Source organism: Periplaneta americana, chromosome 15, assembly GCF_040183065.1.
Source record: "Periplaneta americana isolate PAMFEO1 chromosome 15, P.americana_PAMFEO1_priV1, whole genome shotgun sequence".
Classification (NCBI taxonomy): Eukaryota; Metazoa; Arthropoda; class Insecta; order Blattodea; family Blattidae; genus Periplaneta; species Periplaneta americana.
In genome coordinates this window covers 56,378,729-56,395,190 of record NC_091131.1, presented here as the reverse complement: position 1 = coordinate 56,395,190, position 16,462 = coordinate 56,378,729, and the positions used below count along the sequence as shown (strand labels likewise).

The 16,462-nt window shown below is 34.7% G+C and overlaps 1 protein-coding gene across 3 annotated transcripts in view; it reads right to left on the bottom strand.

The window, feature by feature from the left end:
* The window catches only part of LOC138715633 (CUGBP Elav-like family member 5), a 771,799-nt gene that overhangs the window by 157,441 nt on the left and 597,896 nt on the right, over positions 1–16,462 (bottom strand). The window lies entirely within an intron of this gene.

Sequence of the window (16,462 nt, the reverse complement as noted above, 5' to 3'; positions counted from 1 at the left end):
CTATCTATCTATCTATATCTATCTATCTATCTATATCTATCTATCTATCTATATCTATCTATCTATCTATATCTATCTATCTATCTATATCTATCTATCTATCTATATCTATCTATCTATCTATATCTATCTATCTATCTATATCTATCTATCTATCTATATCTATCTATCTATCTATATCTATCTATCTATCTATATCTATCTATCTATCTATATCTATCTATCTATCTATATCTATCTATCTATCTATATCTATCTATCTATCTATATCTATCTATCTATCTATATCTATCTATCTATCTATATCTATCTATCTATCTATATCTATCTATCTATCTATATCTATCTATCTATCTATATCTATCTATCTATCTATATCTATCTATCTATCTATATCTATCTATATCTATCTATATCTATCTATATCTATCTATCTATATCTATCTATATCTATCTATCTATATCTATCTATCTATATCTATCTATATCTATCTATCTATATCTATCTATCTATATCTATCTATCTATATCTATCTATCTATATCTATCTATCTATATCTATCTATCTATATCTATCTATCTATATCTATCTATCTATATCTATCTATCTATATCTATCTATCTATATCTATCTATCTATATCTATCTATCTATCTATATCTATCTATCTATCTATATCTATCTATCTATCTATATCTATCTATCTATCTATCTATCTATCTATCTATCTATCTATCTATCTATCTATCTATCTATCTATCTATCTATCTATCTATCTATCTATCTATCTATCTATCTATCTATCTATCTATCTATCTATCTATCTATCTATCTATCTATCTATCTATCTATCTATCTATCTATCTATCTATCTATCTATCTATCTATCTATCTATCTATCTATCTATCTATCTATCTATCTATCTATCTATCTATCTATCTATCTATCTATCTATCTATCTATCTATCTATCTATCTATCTATCTATCTATCTATCTATCTATCTATCTATCTATCTATCTATCTATCTATCTATCTATCTATCTATCTATCTATCTATCTATCTATCTATCTATCTATCTATCTATCTATCTATCTATCTATCTATCTATCTATCTATCTATCTATCTATCTATCTATCTATCTATCTATCTATCTATCTATCTATCTATCTATCTATCTATCTATCTATCTATCTATCTATCTATCTATCTATCTATCTATCTATCTATCTATCTATCTATCTATCTATCTATCTATCTATCTATCTATCTATCTATCTATCTATCTATCTATCTATCTATCTATCTATCTATCTATATCTATATCTATATCTATATCTATATCTATATCTATATCTATATCTATATCTATATCTATATCTATATCTATATCTATATCTATATCTATATCTATATCTATATCTATATCTATATCTATATCTATATCTATATCTATATCTATATCTATATCTATATCTATATCTATATCTATATCTATATCTATATCTATATCTATATCTATATCTATATCTATATCTATATCTATATCTATATCTATATCTATATCTATATCTATATCTATATCTATATCTATATCTATATCTATATCTATATCTATATCTATATCTATATCTATATCTATATCTATATCTATATCTATATCTATATCTATATCTATATCTATATCTATATCTATATCTATATCTATATCTATATCTATATCTATATCTATATCTATATCTATATCTATATCTATATCTATATCTATATCTATATCTATATCTATATCTATATCTATATCTATATCTATATCTATATCTATATCTATATCTATATCTATATCTATATCTATATCTATATCTATATCTATATCTATATCTATATCTATATCTATATCTATATCTATATCTATATCTATATCTATATCTATATCTATATCTATATCTATCTCTATATCTATCTCTATCTCTATCTCTATCTCTATCTCTATCTCTATCTCTATCTCTATCTCTATCTCTATCTCTATCTCTATCTCTATCTCTATCTCTATCTCTATCTCTATCTCTATCTCTATCTCTATCTCTATCTCTATCTCTATCTCTATCTCTATCTCTATCTCTATCTCTATCTCTATCTCTATCTCTATCTCTATCTCTATCTCTATATCTATATCTATATCTATATCTATATCTATATCTATATCTATATCTATATCTATATCTATATCTATATCTATATCTATATCTATCTCTATCTCTATCTCTATATCTATATCTATATCTATATCTATATCTATCTCTATATCTATATCTATATCTATATCTATATCTATATCTATATCTATATCTATATCTATATCTATATCTATATCTATATCTATATCTATATCTATATCTATATCTATATCTATATCTATATCTATATCTATATCTATATCTATATCTATATCTATATCTATATCTATATCTATATCTATATCTATATCTATATCTATATCTATATCTATATCTATATCTATATCTATATCTATATCTATATCTATATCTATATCTATATCTATATCTATATCTATATCTATATCTATATCTATATCTATATCTATATCTATATCTATATCTATATCTATATCTATATCTATATCTATATCTATATCTATATCTATATCTATATCTATATCTATATCTATATCTATATCTATATCTATATCTATATCTATATCTATATCTATCTATCTATCTATCTATCTATCTATCTATCTATCTATCTATCTATCTATCTATCTATCTATCTATCTATCTATCTATCTAATCTATCTATCTATCTAATCTATCTAATCTATCTATCTATCTAATCTATCTATCTATCTAATCTATCTATCTATCTAATCTATCTATCTATCTAATCTATCTATCTATCTAATCTATCTATCTATCTATCTAATCTATCTATCTATCTAATCTATCTATCTATCTAATCTATCTATCTATCTAATCTATCTATCTATCTAATCTATCTATCTAATCTATCTATCTATCTATCTATCTATCTATCTATCTATCTATCTATCTATCTATCTATCTATCTATCTATCTATCTATCTATCTATCTATCTATCTATCTATCTATCTATCTAATCTATCTATTTAATCTATCTATTTAATCTATCTATTTAATCTATCTATCTATCTATCTATCTAATTATTTAATTAATTAATTAATTTATTTATTTAGTAATATTTAATGTGCTGTATAACAACCAGGGGCCAATAACAGTTCAGAACATGACAATTTTAAAACAAGATCATTAATAATGACAGAAATTACAATAAAAGTACATAAAATAATTATTAAAATAATGACAATTAAAATAATACTAATTAGAAGAAGAAGAAGAAGAAGAAGAAGAAGAAGAAGAAGAAGAAGAAGAAGAAAGTAACTGAATTAGAATTGTTTATAAGGAGGACTATCGCTTAAAAGTGATACCGCAGCGGAAAAAGTTGGTCCATCGCTGTGGAGTAACTGTCAGCTCGTCTGGCCGTGAAACGAGCGGGTTCTGGTTCAAATCCTGTTTGGGGCTTTTTCCGGGTTTTTCCCTCAACCAATTAAAGCAGAATTGCTGGATAGCTTTCGGCGTTGAATCTCAAACTCATTTCGCCATCATTAATTCAAATATCATAAGCATCCATACAATGGCCCAGGTTAATTTCATGGTACGGCGTGCTGTAGGGCCTACTTGTACAAGAGCGCGGCCGTTTTACAGAATATGAGTGATAAGCACAGGCTGTAGTGCAAGCCTTCGGGTCCCTCCTCCGTAAAAAAAAATCCCATTCTTAGCAACTTCCATTGCCACTCATTTCACCTTGATTGCTCAGTTTTTTTCGGCAGTTGCTCTAACTTTAACTATGTTACTTGTAAAGTACCTATACTTGCTGTATATTTAAGTTCATCATTTAATTTACATTATGTTTATACTGGGGGAAGGGTCTATGTATTGTATAAACAGTAACTTTCACTTAGCATATAGTTCAGAAAAATAAACTTTTTTCCGTTTCTGCTTGAAGTGGCTTATTTCCCTCACTCAATTCTGAACCATATTAGAAGCTCCGTTGCAATGTAGTAGAAAGGGATTATTAACTATTGAAAGCAATATCAAGAAAATATTGCTTCCTACTGCTCATAAAGCCAACCACACACACACTTCCTGTTGCTTCCCAGACATTCCCTGCACGAGAAATGATGAATGACCATTGGAAATTGTCAGATTTCTATGCAAATTGCATCACGTGATCATTTTCAAGGCCAAGGGCTTGGAATGTATGAATGCCAGAAACAGCTCTGTGTTTCTCAGTTCAAACGTTGTTATTCGTTATAGTTTACTGGTTATTATGCTTATCTCTGGAATCAAGTAGGCCAGTGATGTCCAAGCAAGCGCATTTTTCTGAACTTGACGTCGTGTGCGGGCATCAAGCGCTAAGTATGGAAATAGGAAGGGTTGTGTATATGAATACCCATCCTGTTGGATTAAGAAAACAGTGATGCACTAACTTCAAACGGAATTTGAAATTTTATGTCGTTATTTTTATATGGCTTCTTTCTGTTTGATATTATCTATATTGTCTGTAAAACAAAAGTACTGATATCAATTTTTTAATATTGCAGTTGTGTTTTAAATGTTAATTACATAATAAAGAGTTAAGAAGGAATATTCACATAAATTCCAAAGTAGTACAACTATACTGTACTAAATGGATTAAACACATCATTCATAAGGAAAGTGATATCCCCAAAAAAGAGACTGAGTATGACATGATAAGTTGGAATTGATATTGATGGTACTTTTAGCCTTATAAAAGTAATCAATAAACCAATCGAAACAATATTACAGTACAAAGCAAAGTTACCTACGTGCTGTATATGTTTTAAGTGTAACTAATATTCCATAACAAAACTCTTATCGCATTATGCTTTTAAGGTGATATTGGTGAGCAACTTCCTATCATAAGAATATTAAATTATTTTCTCGTAATATGCTGAAGCTATAGAGCAAACATTTTTACAACACATAGGCACGTATCTTTTGCTTATGATGTAACAGCAGTTGCTTTGTTAATTAATTTCCTTACAAACAATTTCCATGCGAATATTTTCAAAATCTCCAATACGCTATCTTCAGTAATACGTATTTACGGTTTATTAGATTTACGAAAACATTCTGTAAGGCTACTAAATATATATCTGAAAATTTCATTTTTCTATTAAAAAAACTGAGAAAATATTTCTTTTAAATAAAAAAAAATCAAACTTGTGAAACATGAGCATTAAAATTAAAACTTTCATTCTTATAATGCACTTAAACTTCTCAGACAGATCTAAAAATTACCATGGATACAGTTTTAATAAGTTTTCTTCCCTTTATCTATTGAATCAGTGCTGGCCCATATACTACTTCTTTCGTCTGTCTCTTTTCTTTCCGCTGTAAAGCGCTCAGGCTCTCCTGAGCTCTAAAGCGCGCGCTTGCTCCTATGGGCATCAATTGACATGACTGAAGTAGGCCTATCATGGGTCAAAACCATGGTGGATTTTCAATAAGAGTAAACTCGCAGTACGGTTTTCTCGATAAAGAATGGAGATCTTTGAGTCTTACTATTACACACTAAATTTGTAATAAATAAACTTAATGACACTCGTAACAATTATTCCCAACTGCTTTTATAAACCATCTATATTTGCTGTTTTCAGGTGTAGATGATCGTGTCAGATAATATTCTCTAGTGCTGTTAGACATAGCCAGGTTCGATACCCGGCCAAGTCATAATGGAATTTGTGGAGGAAAAATTAGACTTTGTAAAGATTTTTTTCTCGAGATACTCCAGTTGACTTAAACTAACTTACGGTTCATTATACAGGGTGTATCAAAAATACGTGTACAAACTTCAGGCATAGGTTCCTTACGCCAAACGAAGGAAAAAAGTTCATATGAACATATGTCCCATAATCCTTTGTTTCCCCGTTAGGAACTGTTCAACACATTGGTACACTAATAATGTGCCAACACACAAAACTCATAACCAATGCTCGAAATGTCCTCCTCTTGCTTCTAGACATGCATGCACTCGTCGAATCATGGACTGTCGCACCCTTTCAAATACTCCGGGATGATGTCGAATGATTTCGCAAGCTTCCATGACACGTCGATGAAGAGTTTCTTGATCCGGGATGTCTGCTCCATAAACCAATTGTTTAAGGTGCCCCCAAAGATAAAAATCCAAAGGATTGAGGTCGGGAGAACGTGCTGGCCATTGAACTGGTCCTCCTCTGCCTATCCATCTGTCATGGTAGACACCAGTCAGTGTATCTCGAACAAGGCGACTAAAATGTGCTGGAGCCCCATCATGCATGAACCACATGTTTTGTCTTATGTTCAGAGGCACATCTTCGTGCAGTAATTCTGGAAGAGTGTTTTGGATAAAGTCCCTGTAGATAGCACCTGTAAGACGTGCTGGTAGAACGTATGGACCTACGAGACAGTCACCTACAATTCCAGCCCACACATTAATCCTACATTGTTGCTGATGTCTAGCCTGAAATACAGCACGAGGATTACGATCTGCCAATACGTGTTCATTGTGGAAATTGGTAATTCCATCTCTCCCAAACGTTGCCTCGTCTGTAAACAAAACTGATGAGACAAACAATGGATTGGATATTTGTGCTAGAAACCATCGGCAAAAGTTCTCCCGTGGTGGATAATCGGCAGGCGAAAAGCCCTGCACACGTTGCATATGATACGGATACAAGAGCTGCTCCATGCTGTACTGTGTGATGTACCAGTTGCCACAGCCAATTGTCTTGTACTGATACCTGGATCGTCTTCGGCACAGTGTAAAATGTCTTCTTCGAAGTTCGGTGTACGAACAATTCTTGGTCTTACTCGATCACCAGTCTGTGGTGCAACGGTTCCTGTCTCAGCAACGCGACAATACACAGCAACAAAGGTTTGATGATTCGGTTGTCTTCGGTCTGGAAACGCCATCTGATACAGCTGTACAGCCTCGCGTCCATTACCATTCGCGCGACCATACATAAAAATGATGTCAGCCTGCTCACGAAATGAATATCGTCCTGCCATGGTTGAACGAAACACGTTAACTCACTCCACGTTCACAATTGCAACGTTGAAGACAGACTAATGACAAATGACACATGTAAACAAGTCTCCATGGCAACACTTCGCCATCTGCAGTCCATTTCTGATACAACGAGTCACAGCCTTCTATGAATGAGTGCATAAAGAATGAAGTTTTGAGGTTGGACCTCGAAGGCCGTTGAACGCAAACTTTTAGTAATAAATGAATAACGGGGAAACAAAGGATTATGGGACATATGTTCATATGAACTTTTTTCCTTCTTTTGGTGTAAGGAACCCATGCCTGAAGTTTGTACACGTATTTTTGATACACCCTGTATAAATTGGGCGCTAAATGTGTGTATGACTACCTAAGTGAAATAATTCTTTCCTGGTCTGGCCCTGAAAGAGCTAAATCAGACTCGTCAGTCTCTCTAACAATAAAATTAAGAAACGTGCGACACTTAATAATGGATTCCGCGGAATAATAAGAACAGTACAGGGAAATAAAGTGGTATAGGAAACCCAACTTAAATCCTTCGAAGTTTCAGCAATAAAATTAGGTATAGGTTATCCAAATGTTACTTCAAATTTAAAACGTTAGAATATAAGGTTTTTGAAAAGTTAGACTAATTTTAATTTCTCATATTTGAATCATTTTCTGTAACATTTTAAAAATTGCAAAATAAATTGAATTTTTTGCACCATTATACATTGTCGAAACTTCATTATAGACCTCTATGTTTGTGTCTACTATTTTGTTCTTGTACAAGTAACAGTCTCTCTTCAATGTGGTATACAGCATCTCTTCGTGTTCTGGAATATCCGCCACAGTGTATGCCAATGAGCCCTTCAACTATCAGTTTTATTGTCGCAAGTTTGCTGAAAAATATTCTTCCCTTAAATAGCCCCACAATCAATCAATAATCTTTTGAGTTAACGTCTGGCGATCTTGCAGGTCAAGTTACAAGAAAGTGCCTAACACAATCACTAGAAGAAACAAACTCGTTTTCATGGGGATTCAGAAAATGTCTTTTCTAGCGTCATATGCCAGTGTCAGAATTTTAAAAACTATGTAGAAAATGAAGAAAATATGAGGAACTAAATTTACCTTACTTTTGATTAATCCATAGTATAAGATAGAAAAAACAAAACTATTGTTGGTGGGCAAACAATCAGTGTTGGTTTTTTTTACAAAACACTGGTAGGTCTAATATGTCCGACGTACTCTTGTTAAACACAGCATTCTGCAGACAATGTCTTAGAATATTCCCAATATCTTGCGAGATAGCAACTTTCAGTCGCTGTAAGGTTGTTGGATGTGCAATAAAAACTCTTTCTTTAAGATAACCCCGTAACTAATAGTCGATCGGATCTGATTTGGTAATCGTGGAGGCCATATTTTTTTAAACATGTCTACTGATAATTAATATTTGAGGAGAAAAATTCGCTCCGGCGCCGGGGATCGAACCCGGGTCCTTGGTTCTACGTACCAAGCGCTCTGACCACTGAGCTACGCCGAATTCAATCCACAGCATCGGATCGAATTCTCCTCCTTCAATGTTTCCCTTTGTGGCCTGACTCCAAGTTAGGCCTATATGTTCACGTATATGTCCAATGTCAACTGCTATTACACTAGGAGCGCACTCAGCTGAGTGACTTATTTGGCCGGGATTCCGCAGTTAAGTGGACAGGCATATGCATTGCTAGCTAGATTTTTATTAATTTGTCATACAGAATAATATCTGTAACATTGACAATTAATATTTGAGGAGAAAAATTCTCTCCGGCGACGGAGATCGAACCCGGGTCCTTGGTTCTACGTGCCAAGCGCTCTGACCACTGAGCTACGCCGAATTCAATCCACAGCACCGGATCGAATTCTCCTCCTTCATGGCCTGACTTCAAGTTAGGTATATATGTTGACGTATATGTCCACTGATGACATGATCACCGAAGATCCATGTAATTAAGCCTAAATATTTTGCAGGATGTAGATCTAAGGGGGTGCGTCAAATTACATGAATATTGTGTTTTCTAGTTCGTAATTTCTCATATTTCCTGCATAGCCTACATATCACATGCAAATGGAATACTGAATCGAGAAAATAAGGTATAAATAGGTCTATAGTCAATCCATTCAGTTAAACAATTTGGAGATTGTGTAGACGGAAGGAATTCAAACCAGCTTTTCAATAGTTTCCAAAACATTAAAAACAATACGTAATTAGTCCGTATTGGAAAATTTTGGAAGATATTTAAATGCTGAAGTAGGAACAGATTACCTAGCCATAAAATTTGAGAGAGATTATGGCGACTATTTCAAAGCATAGGCCTATTGACCTTGCAAGATCCCTTCACTATGCAGGCTAATTTATGCAATACAATACCGCCATTCAGCCTCCTACGCTAGCCGCAGTGACGCCACCAGAGACCTCGAGACGCGAAGTCCGGCCCTCATATCTGAGATGGGGACGCCGATACTCGTCGTGCGTGAGTGCGTATGTGCGTGACAGTATTTTCATGGAGCTCGCGCTGAGATCAAGAACGACCAGCGCTCGCCGTGTGACGACGGACAAGACTCCGACCATCGTCAAGTTTCTGTAATATCCGACTCTCGTTCCAATGTGACGTTTTGAAAGTATGCAGGATGCTACAAAATACTACGGCTAACTTCAGGGAGTTTTCTGCTGTCAAAATTGAATCGAAAATATTTAAACAAGAATTTATCGTGTAAATTTTACACTTTTCGACATAATAACTTGGGGAATATGAGCATGCGCATTGCTTGTGGTCGACTGTGTTAGTTGGTATGAAGGCCAAAATGATAAAATTTGGAACGGAAGCTTTATTTTGGTTCGACATTTTTAAAGAAAGAACTAATTTAGATAGTGACGTTTTAAGAACAGTCACAAAATGGCTTTCACGAGGATGACGTTCTCAATACAGTTTTTATGCGTTACGCAACAATCGAAGTTCTCCCTCGAAAAAGGGTGTAACATCAAACTAATGAAATATATGACTTAGGTGGAAATAGTAATAGGCCTATGCGTTACAAGAGCGGTATGTTGTAGTTTTCATGTTCGAAGAAAAGTTTGAAAAAGCGAAACGTAGTTGAGCTTTTTTAATTTCCAAGAATTGAAAGAAAACATACCGCTCGTGTATCGTACGTTATTTTGTGCGAAGATCGTATATTACATACCTGAAAGAGGAATTTCTAATTAGTTGCAATGAAATCTCCATCTTGGCTTCTGTTCAATGACGGCAAATTTGCAAAACAAAAATATCTATCTTCAACATTGTTGCTATAAAGTGTTTTCTGTGTTTACTATACTCCAGCAGGCCGTGATATACGTCTGTTTTTTTTTCCCCCCCCAGTCTATAAATGCGAACTTAAAACAAACGGTAAGGTTATGTAACGATTTATTTTTCATTTTAATATTTTAACAATATTATTTACTTAACATATTGCAGTAATAATATCGGCATCTGGAATCTTGTTGATTTTTTCACGGCTTCCTTAATGTTACTTGCATCAAGAATGCAGTAACTTTAGTGGAGTTGTAGAGTTTACTTAATTTTTGCAAATATTTAAAAACAATAATTAACAGTGCAATTTAGGTGAAATTGCAGTGATAAGTTTCCAATTTATAATTATTACTATATTGAACGTCTCTAAAAATAATATGTTAAAAGCCTAAAGCAGTAAAATCAATATGTCACTTAAGCGGTAAGAAAAGGGAAATTGTTGTGTGTGTTAGGTTGGGAAAACTGAATGTGGAATTTTAGACTTTCCGCGGATTGGTTTTGTGCGGAAACCAAGCAAATACGCACGACCTCGCACAAAAGTAATTTTGAAGCATTAATTTATAACAATAAATGAATGCATCCAGTAGCTGAATAAACTTGTATCCTTTATTAATAAATAGTTCTACTAGTAAATATAGGCCTAATGAAATATGCCCCTGAAATTATTTTCCTTTATCCTGCAACGACGAAGTGAAGAGAAACGACTAGAACCAGTTCAAATGTGGATATGGAAAAGGATGGAACGTGTGAAATGGACAGACAGAATAAGAAACGAAGCTGTGATGGAAAGAGTGGGTGAAGAAAGAATGATGCTGAAACTGATCAGAAAGAGGAAAAGGAATTGGCTGGGTCACTTGTTAAGAAGAAACTGCCTACTGAAGGATGCACTGGAAGAAATGGTAAACGGGAGAAGATTTCGGGGCAGAAGAAGATATCAGACGATAGACGACATTAAGATATATGAATCATATGAGGAGACAAAGAGGGAGGCAGAAAATAGGAAAGACTGGAGAATGCTGGGTTTGCAGTGAAAGACCTGCGCTTGGGCAGAACACTATGAATGAATGAATCCTGCAACGCGTATTATAGATTTGTTAGTTATAGTGTTATTCGAGGGAAGTCTTCAATTATTATTCAGATCTTTTATCATGCTGTGAATGATATTAGAGTGTATTGTTCACTTTCTGAGGGTATTATTTATAGATATACGGGCTATTCCATATGGAATCGATCAGTAAAAAACCTCGAATTTTTTATACTTTAATTTTTTCCCTACTTATACATGGAGCTGAGGGGAGTGCATTTTCAAAAACATACTATCGAAAGTCAAACGGTTTTCGTATTATTGAGCGACAAATTTAGCGTATTTTATAAAAACAAGCCTCTTTCAGCGCTCAGAACTCTGGAACCATTTACTGCAGAACATTGAACGAGAGCTTATTTTGAAGCTGACATTTGGTAGGTTATGTTAAGAAGTAATTCTTATTTTTATTGTACACAGAGATACAGATAATCTGATTTTACTTCCTTTTAGGCTTTTTTGGCCATTTGTAAAAATGTAAAAAAAATATTGAGAAAAAATCTTGCATTATTAAGAGGGATTTGGCATTGTTTGCTTAGTGGTATGACAATAAGATTCGAGGGTATTAAATAGATTATTTTCACACGCCTAAACTTGAACGGCGCAGTACCGCACGCACTGGCCGAGAGCTGAAGATAAAAGATCGTTGGGCGTCATTTTACTCCTGTGTTTATGAAAACCTGTGATAAAGCTAGCACAGCCATGACTGGTAGACGACATATCACGTGTTTGTCTCCTGGCCTTGCTTGTCGCCCGTCTCACAGTCAGCTGGTTAGTTCACGCGCGTATTATTTATTTTCTTTATTTGATATTTTCCATACTTCCTTATCAACATACCATCAGTAAAAAATGTGTGTTTATTTGTACTTTCAATGCGGAATCTAACTAATTATATATTTTTAAAATATTTTTTCCTATCCAAAGGCGTCTTAATGAAGAAAAATATAAATTTCTCCATTTCCATTAAAAGTAAGAAAATCTGTTTATATGTCAATACAAACTTTAATTTCTCAGCATCAAAATAAACCATGATTTTGATCATGGGGTGAAAGGGTTTCGGAGCTACAACAGTTTAAAGTTGCTAATTTTATAAAAATACGTCCACACCTGTGGAGTAACGGTCAGCGCGTCTGGTCGCGAAACCAGGTGGCCCGGGTTCGAATCCCGGTCGGGGAAAGTTACCTGGTTGAGGTTTTTTCCGGGGTTTTCCCTCAACGCAATATGAGCAAATGCTGGGTAACTATCGGTGCTGGACCCTGGACTCATTTCATCGGCATTATCACCTTCATATCATTCAGACGCTAAATAACCTGAGATGTTGATACAGCGTCGTAAAATAACCCAATTAAAAATTATAAAAATACGATAAATTTAAATATCTTTAATTTAAACACTATGTAGTTCTGATGCCTCAAACTTTGCATAAAGCATTGTAGCACATTTCTCTACGTACAAAAAAAGTTTCATTGTATTTAGAAATTGTAAGGTCAATTTTTTCTATATTTCGGTCGATTTGAGATGGAATAGCTCATACATAAATGACATCATTTAACATGCATTCTAATAGGGAGATTATTACAATGTGGATCAGAATAAAATTCAGTATTACGTGCCACTTGTCATTCGATAGCAGATGTAGATGAACACGCGTAGCACCAGCACTCTTTACTCTTGTCAATAGAATCAGGAATTCAACAATAATAACCACGGCCTACTGGTATACTCACAGATTCTAAACACGCGATATGACCACAGATGTTAAAGCGTATGTAAATAAATTTAACAAAGAAAAAAATGAAGAACAAACTGACTCATGGTTGCTTAGTAACGGCTAACAAAACAAAGAACTTCAATTCAACTTCTTATAAATAAAATAATGAAACCCGCATTCGGTAGCTTAGCAACAACAAGCGAAACAAGCGAACCAAGTCAAAACAATGTACTTTAATTATACCTCTTACAACCACGAATAAAGACTGGAAACGAAACTCCTTATGGTTGCCTAGCAACGGAGCGTGGAACAATGCGTTTCAATTACATTTCAAATTCGGGAGCAGCGCTGCCTCCTTCACGTCACTCACCAAGAAATATGGGTCAGAGGATTTCAGAAAACCGCGCGGCAGCTGAAACTCGAAACCGGGCGGTCTCTCCCTTCCGCCCCCGCCCCACGTCACTCCGGCGATCCATTAAGAGGAGAGCGAGGCGAGAAGATGGTTTCTAGCGCTGCTGTCCGTCTGCGGTCCACTGCGCCCTCCCTCCACGTCTGCACGATTAGCTGCCACATATACTTAGTGGTCAGAGGGAAAATATGGCGGATGCCACTCTCACATCACGAGGGGTGGTTCTACATCGCTCCACCCCTCCAACCCTTGTCACAGTCGTTGACAGTACTTCCCAACCCTCATTCATGTCGTCTCCACCTTCCCTTACATTCCTGATAGCGGTCATAGTGCGCTCTAATTTTTCAAGGAGAGAAATTTGTGTGGCAGGAGGAGGGAGATTTTGTGACGTGTGTAATTTGAATTAAAAATCAGGCGACGCCTTTCACTCTTCGGCCTTCCTTTGTTCTGAATATATCCTCTACAGCAGAAAGAACAGGAGTCTAACATAACTTATGCACAGTCTGTTCCCTGAGTTATATTGCTATTGTAATTATAATAACCACTACTATTATATGACGCAAATTTGACATTCCGTGAAGGCTGAACTCGTGGCTTCTAAGCCAGTTGTTTACATGGATATTTGGTGCTTGTGTACGATGTTATGCTGAATCCACACCATGGACATCTTCAGGGGCAACATTTAAGTTTTTACTTGTAGGGGGTAAGATTTTTCAGGGAAAACCTTATAAAGTATATCACGTGGCTGATTCCCTCCTCCTCATTTCCTCTGAAATGAACTATTTTCCATACTGTAAAATGGGGTAAATAAAAACAAAAAGAGTTTAAATTGAACTGAACATATTTTAAGTTCATTATCGAGGAGATGGCCTCCAGATATGGAGGGTAGCTGTGAATATATTGAATAAGCAGTCGCGGACAGCCGATGAGGGGTGTCCTCCAGCTTGGGAGTTGGGCGAAGGGCTAACAATCCATCACCGTAAAAAAAAGCTTGTTATGAATCCTTCAAATATGGAAATGGTGTTTGAGAATAAGGTGCTTAGGAAAATATTTGGGGCTAAGAGGGATGAAGTTACAGGAGAATGGAGAAAGTTATACAACACAGAACTGCGCGCATTGTATTCTTCACCTGACATAATTAGGAACATTAAATCCAGACGTTTGAGATGGGGAGGGCATGTCGCACGTATGGGCGAATCCAGAAATGCATATAGAGTGTTAGTTGGGAGGCCGGAGTGAAAAAGACCTTTAGGGGGGCCGAGACGTAGATGGGAAGATAATATTAAAATGGATTTGAGGGAGGTGGGATATGATGATAGAGAATGGATTAATCTTGCTCAGGATAGGGACCAATGGCGGGCTTATGTGAGGGCGGCAATGAACCTTAAAAGCCAGTAAGTAAGTAAGTAAGTAAGTAAGTAAGTAAGTAAGTAAATATTTTTTCATACGTACAGCAGTGGCAAAAAAAACTAGACCGATCTTTGTAGCTGATTTCAGAGCCTTGTTCACTCCAGAGCACGATAGACTGGTAATTAAGACTTTCGTGTTTCGAATCCTGCCTGGAAAGGAAACTTTTTTTTGTTCCTTATTAAAATTTATTCCCAATACTTTTCGACTGCAGCGATATTTTACTACTTAAATAACTTACTATTCCCAGAATATGAATTTTACCAGCAATCGAAAAGTATTGGGAATAAATTTGAATAAGGAACAAAGAAAAGTTTTCTTCCCAGGCAGGATTCGAACCACGAAAGTCTTAATTAACAGTCTATCGTGCTCTGGAGTGAACAAGGCTTTGAAATCAGCTACAATGGTCGGTCCGGTTTTTATTTTTTTGCCGCTACTGTACATACAGTACATACATACATGAGCCTACATGCATACATACACTACATACATACATACATACATACATACATACATACATACATACATGTCTAGTGTTCTGCCCAAGGGCAGGTCTTTCATTGCAAATCCAGCATTCTCCAGTCTTTCCTATTTTCTGCCTTCCTCTTTGTCTCCTCATAATATGATCCATATGTTATCTTAATGTCGCCTATCGTCTGATATCTTCTTCTACCCCAAACTCTTCTCCCGTTCATAATTTCTTCCAGTACATCCTTCAGTAGGCACCCAGTGTCCCAACCAATTCCTTTTTCTCTTTCTGATCAGTTTCAGTATCATTCTTTCTTCACCCACTCTTTACAACACAGCTTCATTTCAGAGACATATAATATCCACCGACATCGCCACGGAAAGGAATGAATTTCAGTCTATATGTGATAATTTCATGCTAAACTCGTGCAGTCAATCTGTTATGTTAATTATTTATTTTCTTTCCTCCTTCAAAAATTTCTTCTAGTCTCGTTTATCGCTGGATAGTGTCATTTGCTCTTCTTATAATTCTGATAATGTTACCTTAATACATAATTAAGTTATCTTAAATCTCTGAATTTAATTTATTTATTCTATTTGACTAGGAATAAGCAACGACATTATAAAAAAGTAGACTATCTTTAAAGAACATACAGCGCAGATATTTAACACAATTTATTCATTTATTTCAAGATATTCAGAATATGTCACGTGGTGCAACCTGTTTATGAACTGACGAGGCTCTGGGGATCGAGTCACGGAGGTATAAACGTTACTGGGTCCAGACACTAAATGTAGTAGCCCTACCACTGGACTCACCCTACAATTGGCTCATCACCAACTTAGGGGACATCTTAATTACTGGAAAGTTTCAAAGTAATAAACCGGACAGATCCTTCAATGACGACATAATAAAGTCTCAAAGTTCCTTAAAATAAAGAAATAACAT